Source organism: Spermophilus citellus, assembly GCF_964194105.1.
Source record: "Spermophilus citellus genome assembly, chromosome: 5".
Classification (NCBI taxonomy): domain Eukaryota; kingdom Metazoa; phylum Chordata; class Mammalia; order Rodentia; family Sciuridae; genus Spermophilus; species Spermophilus citellus.
In genome coordinates, this window is record NC_138186.1 from 25775547 (window position 1) to 25787139 (window position 11593).

The following is an 11593-nucleotide window of genomic DNA, read 5'->3' on the forward strand; positions in this document are numbered from 1 at the left end:
ATCTGAATTAAAAACTTTTGTTGCATTAAAAACACTATTACCACAAACCACAACTCACATGAGAAAAAAATATTTGAAAATCAAACCTAGAAAAGGATTTAATATCCAGAATACATAAAAAAGCTCTTAATACTCCACAGTAACAAAAAAGAATTAAAAACCCAATTCCAAAATGGGCAAAGGACTTGACTATATATTTCTCTAAAGAAGATACATGAGTGCCCAATAAGTACATGAAAAGAAGTTCACCATCATTAATTGGTAGAGATCTTCATATTTAAACCACAGTGAGATGCCACTTCATGTCCACTAGGAGAGCTATTATTAAAAATATTGAGAATAGCAAGTGTTGGCAATGAGGTAGACAAATTAGAACCCCTTGCATTACTATTGCTGGTGGGAATGTAAAATGGTGCAGCCACTGTGAAAACAGCATAGAAGTTTCTCCAAATAATAATAATAAACATAAAATTACCATATGATCTAACAATTCCACAAAATAATCGAATGCAGAGACTCAAGAAGATGTTTGTACACTCATATTCTCATCAGCATTGTCCAAAATTAACAAAAAATATCCATTGACAAATGAATGAGGAAACAAAATGTAGTATACTTATACAATGGAATATTAGTAAACCTTAAAATGAAATGGAATTCTGAATTTTGAAGACATATGCTAAATGAAATAAGCCGGGTCCAAAAGAGTAGATATTGTATGATTCTATAAAAGTGAAATGTCCAGAATAGGCAAATTTATAGAGACAGACAGTAATCTAGTGGTTGCCTCAGGCTGGGGGGCAGGGAATAGGAGTGGGAGTGACTGATAATGAGGACTAGGCTTCTTTTTTAAGTAATAAAAAAATTCCATAATTAGATTATGATGATGGTTGCATAGCTCCATGAATATACTGCAGTCCATTTAACTGTACAATATAAATAGTGAATATTATGAAATATGAATTATATTCAATAAAAGTGTTTGGGAAAAAACTACTGAGAAGTGATAAATAAGCTTATACCTATATATGTATATATGTGTATACGCACGTGTACACGTGTGTACGCACACACACGGGTCAGTGTATGGTGTTCCTTTCCTGGATCAGATCTGTTCCTCCTGCCCCCGCCCCTACTCCAGTCCCATGTCCCACTTGCTCTTATTTTTTTTACTTCACCGAGGCCACAGGGACTCTATCCTCTTTTTTCTCCAGTGGCAGTGGATTTGAAATGTCATTGAGAGGCCCACATGTTGAAAGCTTGGTCATCAGCCTGTGGTGCTATTAGGAGGGGGCGGAATCTATGGGAGATGAGGCCTAGTGGAAGGAAGTTAGGTCATTGGGATGTGCCTTTGAAGGAAACATTGGGACTCCAGACCCTTTGCCTCCTAGCTGTCAACACTCCTACTATGATGTGCTGCCTCACCACAGGTCCCAAAACTACAGAGTCAGTTGACCATGAACTGAAAACTTACAGAATTCTCATCACATATTAAAAAAATAACTTCTAAGTCTAAAGTTTCTGACTCATTCTACACATTAAAAAAATGTGTGGTAGGCAGAATAATGCCCTCAACCCCAAAGAGATGTTTACATCCTAATTCCTGGTACATGTGAACATGTTAGGCACAAAGCAGTTTTCAGATACAGTTAAGGTTATGAACCTTGACATGGGGAGATCAGCCTGGTCCACTCTAAACATGTGTCCTTGAAAGTGGAAGATGGCAAAAGATGAGTGGGTTAGAGAGATGCACTGTGTGAAGGAGTCAAGTCACCACAGCTTTCAAGATGGAGGAAGAAAACCATGAGCCAAAGAAATTCAGTAACCACTGAAAGCTGAGAATGGCCCTCATCTTACAGTCAGCTGGAATATGTGGGATCAGGTCCTACAACCACAGGGAAACGAATTCCGAAATGAAGAGGAAACAGATTCTCTTCTATAATCTCCCGAAAGGAAAGTAGCTTGCTGACACATTGATTTTAGCTCAGCAGAACTCATGTCTGACTTCTGACCTACAGAACTATAACATAATAAACTTGTTTTAAGCCACTACATCTGTGACATTTTGTTATGGCAGAAAATAATTGGAAACCCACATAAAGTATGCAAGAGCCCAGGTGAAGGTATGGTGAGGGATAGGGGTAGGGTAGAAGCAGAGGCATGGCCCTCATGAAGTTTATAGTTGGGAAAATAAATACTAAGCTAGCTAATCACAACTGCAATCATAGGATATTTTGGGTGCTTTGAATGCAGAGTAGGGAATCTAACCTAGGTTGAAAGTACAGAAATTAACAACATTTGAGGGAGACTTCCAAGATGACAACTGGGAATTCCAAGGATTTGTGCCTTAGGTTTTTTTTCCTGACACTGAAGCTCATTCACGCACTCTGTCCTTAGGGAAAACCTTATGGTACTTTCCTTCTCAGGCTCCTCTTCCCAATTGGAAGAAACTCTCACTGTAACCTGTATCTCTGGGGATCCCCAGAGAAATGCATTAGGTCCCTTCTAGTCCTCTAATGATTCTCTTTGTGAAATTTTGTGCTATCAGATTTAAATTGTGCAGCCTAAGAACTTAGGCCAATAACACTTATAGTTGAGACAATGGAGAAGAAAGTCTTTCTTCTCCAATAAGAAATCACTCTGAGACAAACAAATATCAATATGGAGTGGATAGAAATTTCCAGTAAATTTTTATTTTAGAATAGGTTTAGGTTTACAGAAAAGTTTCAAAGATAGTACAGAGAGTTTTTCTATATATTCTCTCTATTTTCCAAATTGTTACCAACTTACATATTTTGGGTATTTTTGTCAAATTTTGGAAACCAACATTGCTCCAATACTATTAGCTGACCTACATTTTATTCAGATTTCAATAGCTTTCCCATTAATGTCCTTTTTCTGTTCCAGGATCACATCAAGAATACCATCATTGCATTTAGCTAACTTGTTTTTAATAACCTTGACAAGTGTGAGGCATAATGCTTATTTTGTAGACTATTCCTCAATTTAGGTTTGTCTGACATATTTTCTCACGGTTGGATTAAGCCATTTTTCTTTCAACATGACTTATCATTGATGCTGTTAACCTTAATCACCTGGCTATGGTAGTATTTTCCAGTTTTTCCTATTATAGGTTTTCTTTCCCCTTTCTATATTCTACACTTTGAAAAGGAGCAAAGCCCACCCTGTTCATACTGATGCCTCCAATCTAACCCAGGAAGGAAGGAATAAGCACATCTCCAGGGAGGCAGAATATCTCTATATATTATTCATAATTTTTATATGTGAGAGAGTTGTTTATTATTTATTTATTTATTCATTTTTTATATCAGTATAAATTCACAGATGTTAATTTTACACTTTGTATTATAATCCAATACTCTGTTACTTGTTGATCAATTATTACTGCTTTGGCCATTGGGAGATCTTTCAAGTTGACTTCTGAGTTCCTTTGTCGTATTCCAATCATTTTGTTTCCTGAGAACTCATTTTATTATTGCTATTATCAGATGCTCCAAGCTCACCTTATATTTTCCCTGTCACAGTCTTACAATGAGCCATTTTACAAGGAGCCCTGGTCCTTTTAGCTGAAAATAGTTAGAAAGGAAGATTTCAGCATTGGGTATGCTCATGGCTACTGTGGTCTCTCACTGCTTCTAGGTCTTCTCAATGGTCAGAGTAGGACATACATGTGTGTATCCTAACCCATGTATGACTATAAATATTTATGTACCTCTATCTGTATTAAGCATAACAAAGTTCATACCGATGCCTCCATTCTAACTCAAGACCATACTAACCTTCCAAAGTAGTGATAGTTTGAGCTTTTTCCCTCAAAGTAAGTAGTGTTTCTACACACACACACACACACACACACACACACACACACAAAATCATGTGGTTTGTATACTTCTTTGTCTGATTTCACTCAGCATGTTTTGAGATTCTTCCATGTTGTAGGTACCAACATTTGATTTATTTTTATTTTTTTGGTAGTATGAATACTACTTTGTATGAAGGGAATAGCACAATTTGTTTATCTATTCAACTATTGATAGACAATTAGGTGGTTTATAATTTCTGGCTATGACACATAAAACTGCTATGAATGTTCACTTATTGCTCCATTATAACATGACAGAGGGCATTATATGGTGAGACAGAAGAAGTATGCTGGAGGGTACTTGTTTTTACAACAAAGGTGCTCATGCCATAATTAATCCATCAATTAAAAATGGATTATTCCATTCATGAGGGCTCTTCAAATTGCCTGTCATAAGTCCTTGTCTCCAAATACCATTAACATATGATTTGAGGATTGTTTCCAATACTTAAACTCTTGGGGACACACCCAAATCATAACAGAGTTGAAAGAGTGGATCATGTAGTATGTGTGTGTTTGACTATGTTTGATTTGTAATCCTACCAGTATTGTATGAACATTCTATTGGTTCTACATTGTTACCAATACTTGGTTTGGTTAGTCTGTATAATTTTAATTCTAATAAGTGTGATATGGTATCTCATTCCCTGATACCATATGATATTAAATATCTTTACAGGGCTTATTCACCCTCTGTATAATCTTTTTCTGAAAAATCTGTAAAATTTGGCCATTTTAGATGGGATTGCATATTTTTTTTATTAGTGGGCTTTAAAAATTCTGTATATATTCCAGGTGACAAGTCCTTTATCCAATAAGTGATTTGAAAATATTTTCTCACAGATGATTGGGACACCAAAATAAGAATAGAAAGAAATATTTAAAGATGCACACAGGTCATAGTTAAATGGTTGGTTTCTCCACAACAGACTACAATGGGGCTCCATTCTTCTGTAATAAAGGAACTGAGGGTACCACACAAGTTTTCAGTGACCTACTCAAAGTTGTACAAAATAAAGATATGACTACTGAAATGGGGTGCAGATAAAGTTTGAGTTACAGAAAACTAGAACATCCAGTCAGAGTGGGAACACTGACTTGATGAAAAATTCTTTATCTTGTTGAACTAGTAATCCTTAGGTGCCTCTTCTTCTGAGAACAGGTTTAGTAACTATGAGACAGAGCTGCATTCTCAGGTGGGCTTCTGTTAGGAGAGTTCTGTGGTGGGCAGAAATCTGCCTCAGGTAGGGCATGGCATTTTTACAGTTAAGTCACATCAAAGCTAATTGAATAGATAAACTTGTTAATATATATTTTGGAAGACCACCTGGAAAGATAAATTAACATTATTCCTAACTTACATTGTACCATTACATTCTAAAGGATTGTAATAATAGGTAAAAAACAAAAGAAAGAAATAATAAAAGGACTAAAAAATTAAAGAACCTTTCATAAACAAATTTGAATGAAGAATACCTCACAAATTATTGAATAAAAACCATAATATATTTATAAATTCAGATACATGAAAATCAACCATTTTTTATATGGTAAAAAATATCATAAGAGTCAAATGACAAAAGATATACTGTGAAATGAATATTTGAATAAAATTTTGTAACAAAGAGATGATACATAGCAATAATTTTAAAATAGAAAAAAAGCTAAGATATGAACATGGAGTTTAAAAAAAAGGAGAGAATGACTTTTAATTAAGAAGATACTGACTTGTACTCATAATAAGAAAAATTCAAATGAAGCAGGGACATTGGCGGAGATGGAAAAGTTGGATAGCAAGACTTAGGCTGGCAAAAATGTGGGGGTTCAATTAATGAATAAAGCTGTAAAAATTATAAGCAGGTATACACAATAGGGCCACGAGATATATGAGATAAACATTGACAGAATTGATAGGAAAAATAGTTGTACAACAGTTGAATATTTCAACATCCTACTCTCAATAATGGGTAGTACAACCAAACAGAAGATAAATAGAAATAGAGGACTTGAACAGCACAAAAAACAACCAGATCCAATAGTCATGTGTAGATCACTCCATCCAAGGAAGGTAAATCCATGTTCTTCTCAAGTGCATGTGGAACATTCTCTAGGATAGACCCTGTGTTAAACCATAAAACAAGTCAGTCAATTTTAAAAGATTAAAACAATTAAAAGTATCTATTCCAACCACAAGGGAATGAAATCAGGAACCAAGAACAGAAAGAAAAATTACAAATATGTGGAAATTAAACAATATGCTTTAAAATAACCAGTGCTAGAAATCACAAAGGAAATTAGAAAATACCAGAGATGACTGAAAGTGAAAACACAACAAACCAAAATTTCAGAGTGTAGCAAAAGCAGTGCTTAAAGGGAAATGTTCATCTGTGTCTAAATTATACAATAAGAAAAAGATTTCAAGTCAATAAACTAACTTTACACCTTGAGGATATTAAACAGAAGAGAAAACTAAACTTCCTTTTGTTGGGCTAGAAGAAGAAAGGAAATAAAAATTAAAATGGCGATCAGAGAAACTGAGAATTGAAAAATAAAATCAATAAGTCCTAAAACTGACTCTTCATTAAAATTGACCCCAAAATAATTTCAACAAAATTGTCATGTCTTTAGCTAGATAAAGTGGAAAAAGGACACAAATATCTTAAATCATTACCAATTACAGAACATTAGTTCTAATTTGCAGAAATAGAAATATTATAAGAAAATACTATGATCAATGTGCACCAACAATTAGATAATATAGATGAAATGGAAATATTTCTAAAAACATAAGAATCACCTAAACTGACTCACCTAAAGATAGAGAATCTCTACAAATCTATAAAAAGATTGAATCAGTAATCAGAATCTTTCAACAAAAATCCAGGACCATATAATTTCACTAGTGAATCTTACCAAATGTTTAAAGAAGAAAACCAAATCAGTAAAATTATTCAAGAAATGGAGGGAATATATCTTAATTTACTCTAGAAGGCCAGTATTAGAGCTCCTGATACCAAGTTAGGAAAAGACATCACAAGAAGATTACAGACAAAGGAGTGCAAAGGTATCTAAAAAAAAAAAAAAAGAATCAATCTAATAGATTGATTTACATTAGTAGAACAAAGGTAAAAGACCACATAATTATCTCAACTGATGGAAAAAGAAAAAAAGACAAAATATTTGGCAATACTCAATATACTTTCAGGATTAAAAATCTCAAAAAAGAAAACCTCTATGAGATAAAGAATACTTATTTAAAAAACTCTATGACTGACATATTTTCAGTAGTGAAAGGTTGAAATGCTTTCTCCCTGATTCTCTCATTTCCCTCTAGTAACAAAGGTGCACACTTTTACCCCTGTTGTTTAGCATTGTAAATTCTAGGTAGAGAATTAGACAAGTAGAGAAAGAAAAGATATCCAAATTGAAAAAGAAGTAAAATTACCTCTATTGTAGGGAACATAATCTTATAGATAGAAAATTCCAAAGAACCCAGAAGAACAAAAATCTAGCAAAATTTTAGATAAAAAGATCACCACCAAAAAAAATCAGGTATACAGAAGTATACTATCAAAGAATAATCATAAAAGCAAATTTAGAAAATTTACAATTGCATCTGAAAAAGTAAATACCCAGGAATAAATTTAACCAAGGAGATGAAAAACATGTACACTGAAAACTATAAAAACTTGCTGAAAGAAATTAAAGAAATAAATAGACATGGATTAGGAAACAATATTGTTAAGATGTTAATGTTATCCAATCTACAGATTTAATGGAACTCCTTTTAAAATTCCAACAGTCTCTGCTGCAGAAATGGAAAAGCTAATGTTTAAATTTGTAGAGAATTGCAAGGGGTCCAGAATAGCCAAAATAATGTTAAAAAGTAAAATAAACAGGAGGACTACAATTCCTGATTTTAAAATATGTGGTAAAACTACAATAATCAAAACAATATGGTACAAATGTAGGGATTACCAAGGGAATAGAATTGAGAGTCCAGAAATAAACCCATATATCCTGGCCAATTGCTTTTTGACAAAAGTGCCATGTTCATTCAATGGGGGAAAATAACAGTTCCTTTAATAAATAGTGCAAGGACAATTGGATATCCACATGCAGAGGAGTAAAGTTGGACACTTACCTCACACCACATAATAAAAACTATCTCAAAATGGATCCATAAACTAAATGTAAGAGCTAAAGTCATAAACTCTGGGAAGATACAGAGGATTTTTAGGGCATTGAAAATACTGCATGATGCTGTAATGATGCCTATCTGTAGAATACATAACATCAAAAGTAAATCCTAAGGTGAACCCTGGACTTTGACTGATTTTGTTGTGTTATGTAGGTTTATCAGTTGTGCCACTTTGATGAGGAATATTGATCTAAGGGGAGGTAGGGAGTTTATAGGAAATTTTTGTATATTCCACCCAATTTTTCTGTGAACCTAGAACTATTATAAAAAAAAGTCTTAAAAAACTTTTAGAAGACAACATAGGAATAAATGTTCATGATATTGAACTTGACAATGGATTCTTAGAACTCCAAGAACACAAGTAACAAAGGAAAAAAAGTAGATAGATTGAACTTCATCAAAATTTTTGTAGGGCTGGGGTTGTGGCTCAGTTGGTAGAGCACTCGCCTAGCATGTGCAAGGTCCTGGGTTCGATCCTTAGCACCACATAAAAATAAATAAATTAAAGATATTGTGTCCAACTACAACTAAAAAATAAATATTAAAAAAATTTGTACCTCAAAGACATTGTCAAAAAAGTGAAAGACAATTGCAGAATGATAGAAAATATTTGCAAATCATGTATGTATTGGATAAGGGATTAATATACAGAACATATAATGAACTCCTAGAACTCAACAACAAGAACACAAAAGCAAATAGTCAAATAAATAAAAGGAGCAAAGGACTTGGATAGACATTTTTTCAAAGAAGATGTACAAGTGGTTAATAAGCACATGAATCAGAATCTCAACATCATTAATCACTAGGAAAATGTCCAATTAAAACTACAATGAGCTATACTATATTTTATAGCTACTAGAACGACAATATTAATAGTAATATTAACAACAACAACCAAACAAAAACTGAGAAGTGTTGGTGAGGATGTAGAGAAACTGAAGCCCTTGTATATTAATGATGAAAATTAAAAATGGTGCCAGGTGCAGTAGCACATGCCTGTAATCCCAGTGTCTTGGGAGGCTGCGGCAGGAGGATTGCAAGTTTAAAACCAGCCTCAGCAACTTAGGCTCTAAGTACCTTAGCAAGACCCTGTTTCAAAGTAAAAAATAGGCTAAGCATGTGGCTCAGTGGCTCAGTCCCTGGGTTCAATCCTCAGTACAAACAAACAAAAACCAGAAACAACAAAGGTGTGATTACTGTAGAAAAACAGTGTGGTGGTTCTTCCAAAGGTTAAATGTGGAATTATCACATGACCCGGCAATTCCATTCATAACAGTTAAATGACGAGACACTTCATGTCTAACACGAAATGAATAAACAAAATGTGTATATCCATACAATGGGGTATCATTTAGTCTTACAAAGGAATAAAATTTGAATACATGCTACAATATGAAAGAAATTTAAAGAGATTTTTCTAAATTAAATAGGTTCTATATAATCTCCAACTTATTTGTGGTGCCTGGAGTACATAAGCTAGTAGAGACAGAAGTAGAACAGTAGTTATTGGGGGCTGGAATGTGGAGGAAGCAGTTATTGTTTATTGGGTTCAGAATTTCAGTTTAGGAAGGTGAAAATGGTTCTAGTGATGGATGGTGGTGATGGTTGTACAGCAATGTGAATTCAATTAATGCTGTTAAGCTGTACACTCGAAGATGGTTAAAATAGTAAAGTTAATGTTTTCAACATTTTACCACAATAAGGGAGGGGAGGAAAAGGGGAAGTGCTGAGGATTGAAATGGAACAAATTATGTTACATGTATTTATGAATACATTAAAATGAATTCTACCATTATGTGAGACCATACTACACTAAGAAAAAAATTCGAAAAGATATTTTAAAAAATTAAAAATTTGTTCTTTGGCTACAAAGCAGAGATGTAAGTTCACAATTAAAAAGGAAACAGTTTGTAGTGAATAATATGCTTTCTGTGGTGTAGTAAACTTTAAGATGAAAGTGTTGCACAGCCTGAATGATCAATAAATCAGTCATGTAAATCTGTGTTGGTATCTGATTTGTTATATTATGCCTTCATAAAATAATCATTCCTTGAAGAATTGTCTCAATGACTGTCTTCAAAGTAAGCTGCATTCATTGTGCCTTATTAACAGACTGGTTTATATGGAAACCTGTAAATGGCAAATATACACAGGCAAAATTCTCTCCAAAGATTAATCACATGGTCACTGCTGTTCACTTCTACCAGAATGTAAACCCTATTTTGTTTACTGCTTCTTGCTTAGCAACTAGAATTGCACAAAGCAAGTGATCTGTAAATAACTGTTGAGAGAATTCTAACACTTACTTGAATGAAATCCTTCTGCTTCAACACCTTAACTGATGTTACAGTTTTGATGATGGCGACAAAAGCATGAAAAATTCCTCAAATCAAGAGAGGCAGAGCCAGGTGCAGTGGTGCATGCCTGTAATCCAGCAGCTCGGGAGGCTGAGGCAGGAGGATCAAAAGTTCAAAGCCAGCCTCAGCAAAAGCAAGGCACTGTGAAGTGGGTCAGTGGTCGAGTGACCTTGAGTTCAATCCCTAGTGCCAAAACAGGGGGGGGGGGAGGCAGGAAAAAAGGGGAGGGAGAGAGGAGGAGGAGAAAGCTCCCCACCCCATTTCCACAGAGGAGTATTGGATCTCCAGTCCCATTCATCTTTGCTGGTGCCCAGCCTGGTCTGAGGCCAGAGCTGGGCTAATACTTCTAATGGTGAGGCCATGGTGCTGGTTTACTGAGGAGGTAGGATTTAATGTCTTTCATAGAGATTTCAGATGAGTATTCAAAACTTTTGTTGGGAGCTCAAATTTTGTGGGAAAAGCCACATTAGGCAAAGTCAAGTTGCAGTTTGGGCCCAGAAGATCATTATTAGTAACCTAGCGTTATGATCAGTCAAGGAAAGATCTATTCCCCTTTCCCCTCTTGTTTCTGCTTCAGCTCAGGAAAAGGAAACTTCTGACCTTTCAGAAGGATTGTACAGAATCATTATCTTCTCCTCTTTACTCTATCTCCTCAGCATAGACAACTAATTCTGCTGCCCGTCAAGGGTTGGGGGTCAACATAGGCCACCGCTCCCCTCCCCTCCCTCATTGGTGTGCTCTGTCTCTCTCTTTCTCTTTCTTTCATCATTTTTTTTCTGAACTGCCTTCCACAGGATGCACCTGTCCTCTTCCCCTCCATGGGGTAAGCCCAAGAAGCCAGGTGCACCTTTGCTGGGGGAGGCCCACAGCTGTCCTGACTGTGGGTGGGTGAGTGGGTGGATATGGGCAAGTTCAATTGAAGATCCATTTGGTCCTTGGATCAAAGCCAAGAGTTTTAACCCAGGCTTACATGGAGCAAAATAAAAATGTTGACTGGTACCTGGTTTTCAACTAAGTTTGTAAAACTTTAACAGGAAAGGAGTGTGATCACTAAGCATTCTCAAACCCCAACCACAATAATGTGTTTGATTTTCCTTGAAAAATCTCCAGGTTCAGATAAATGGCAGATTAAAATACTACAGGATGCTT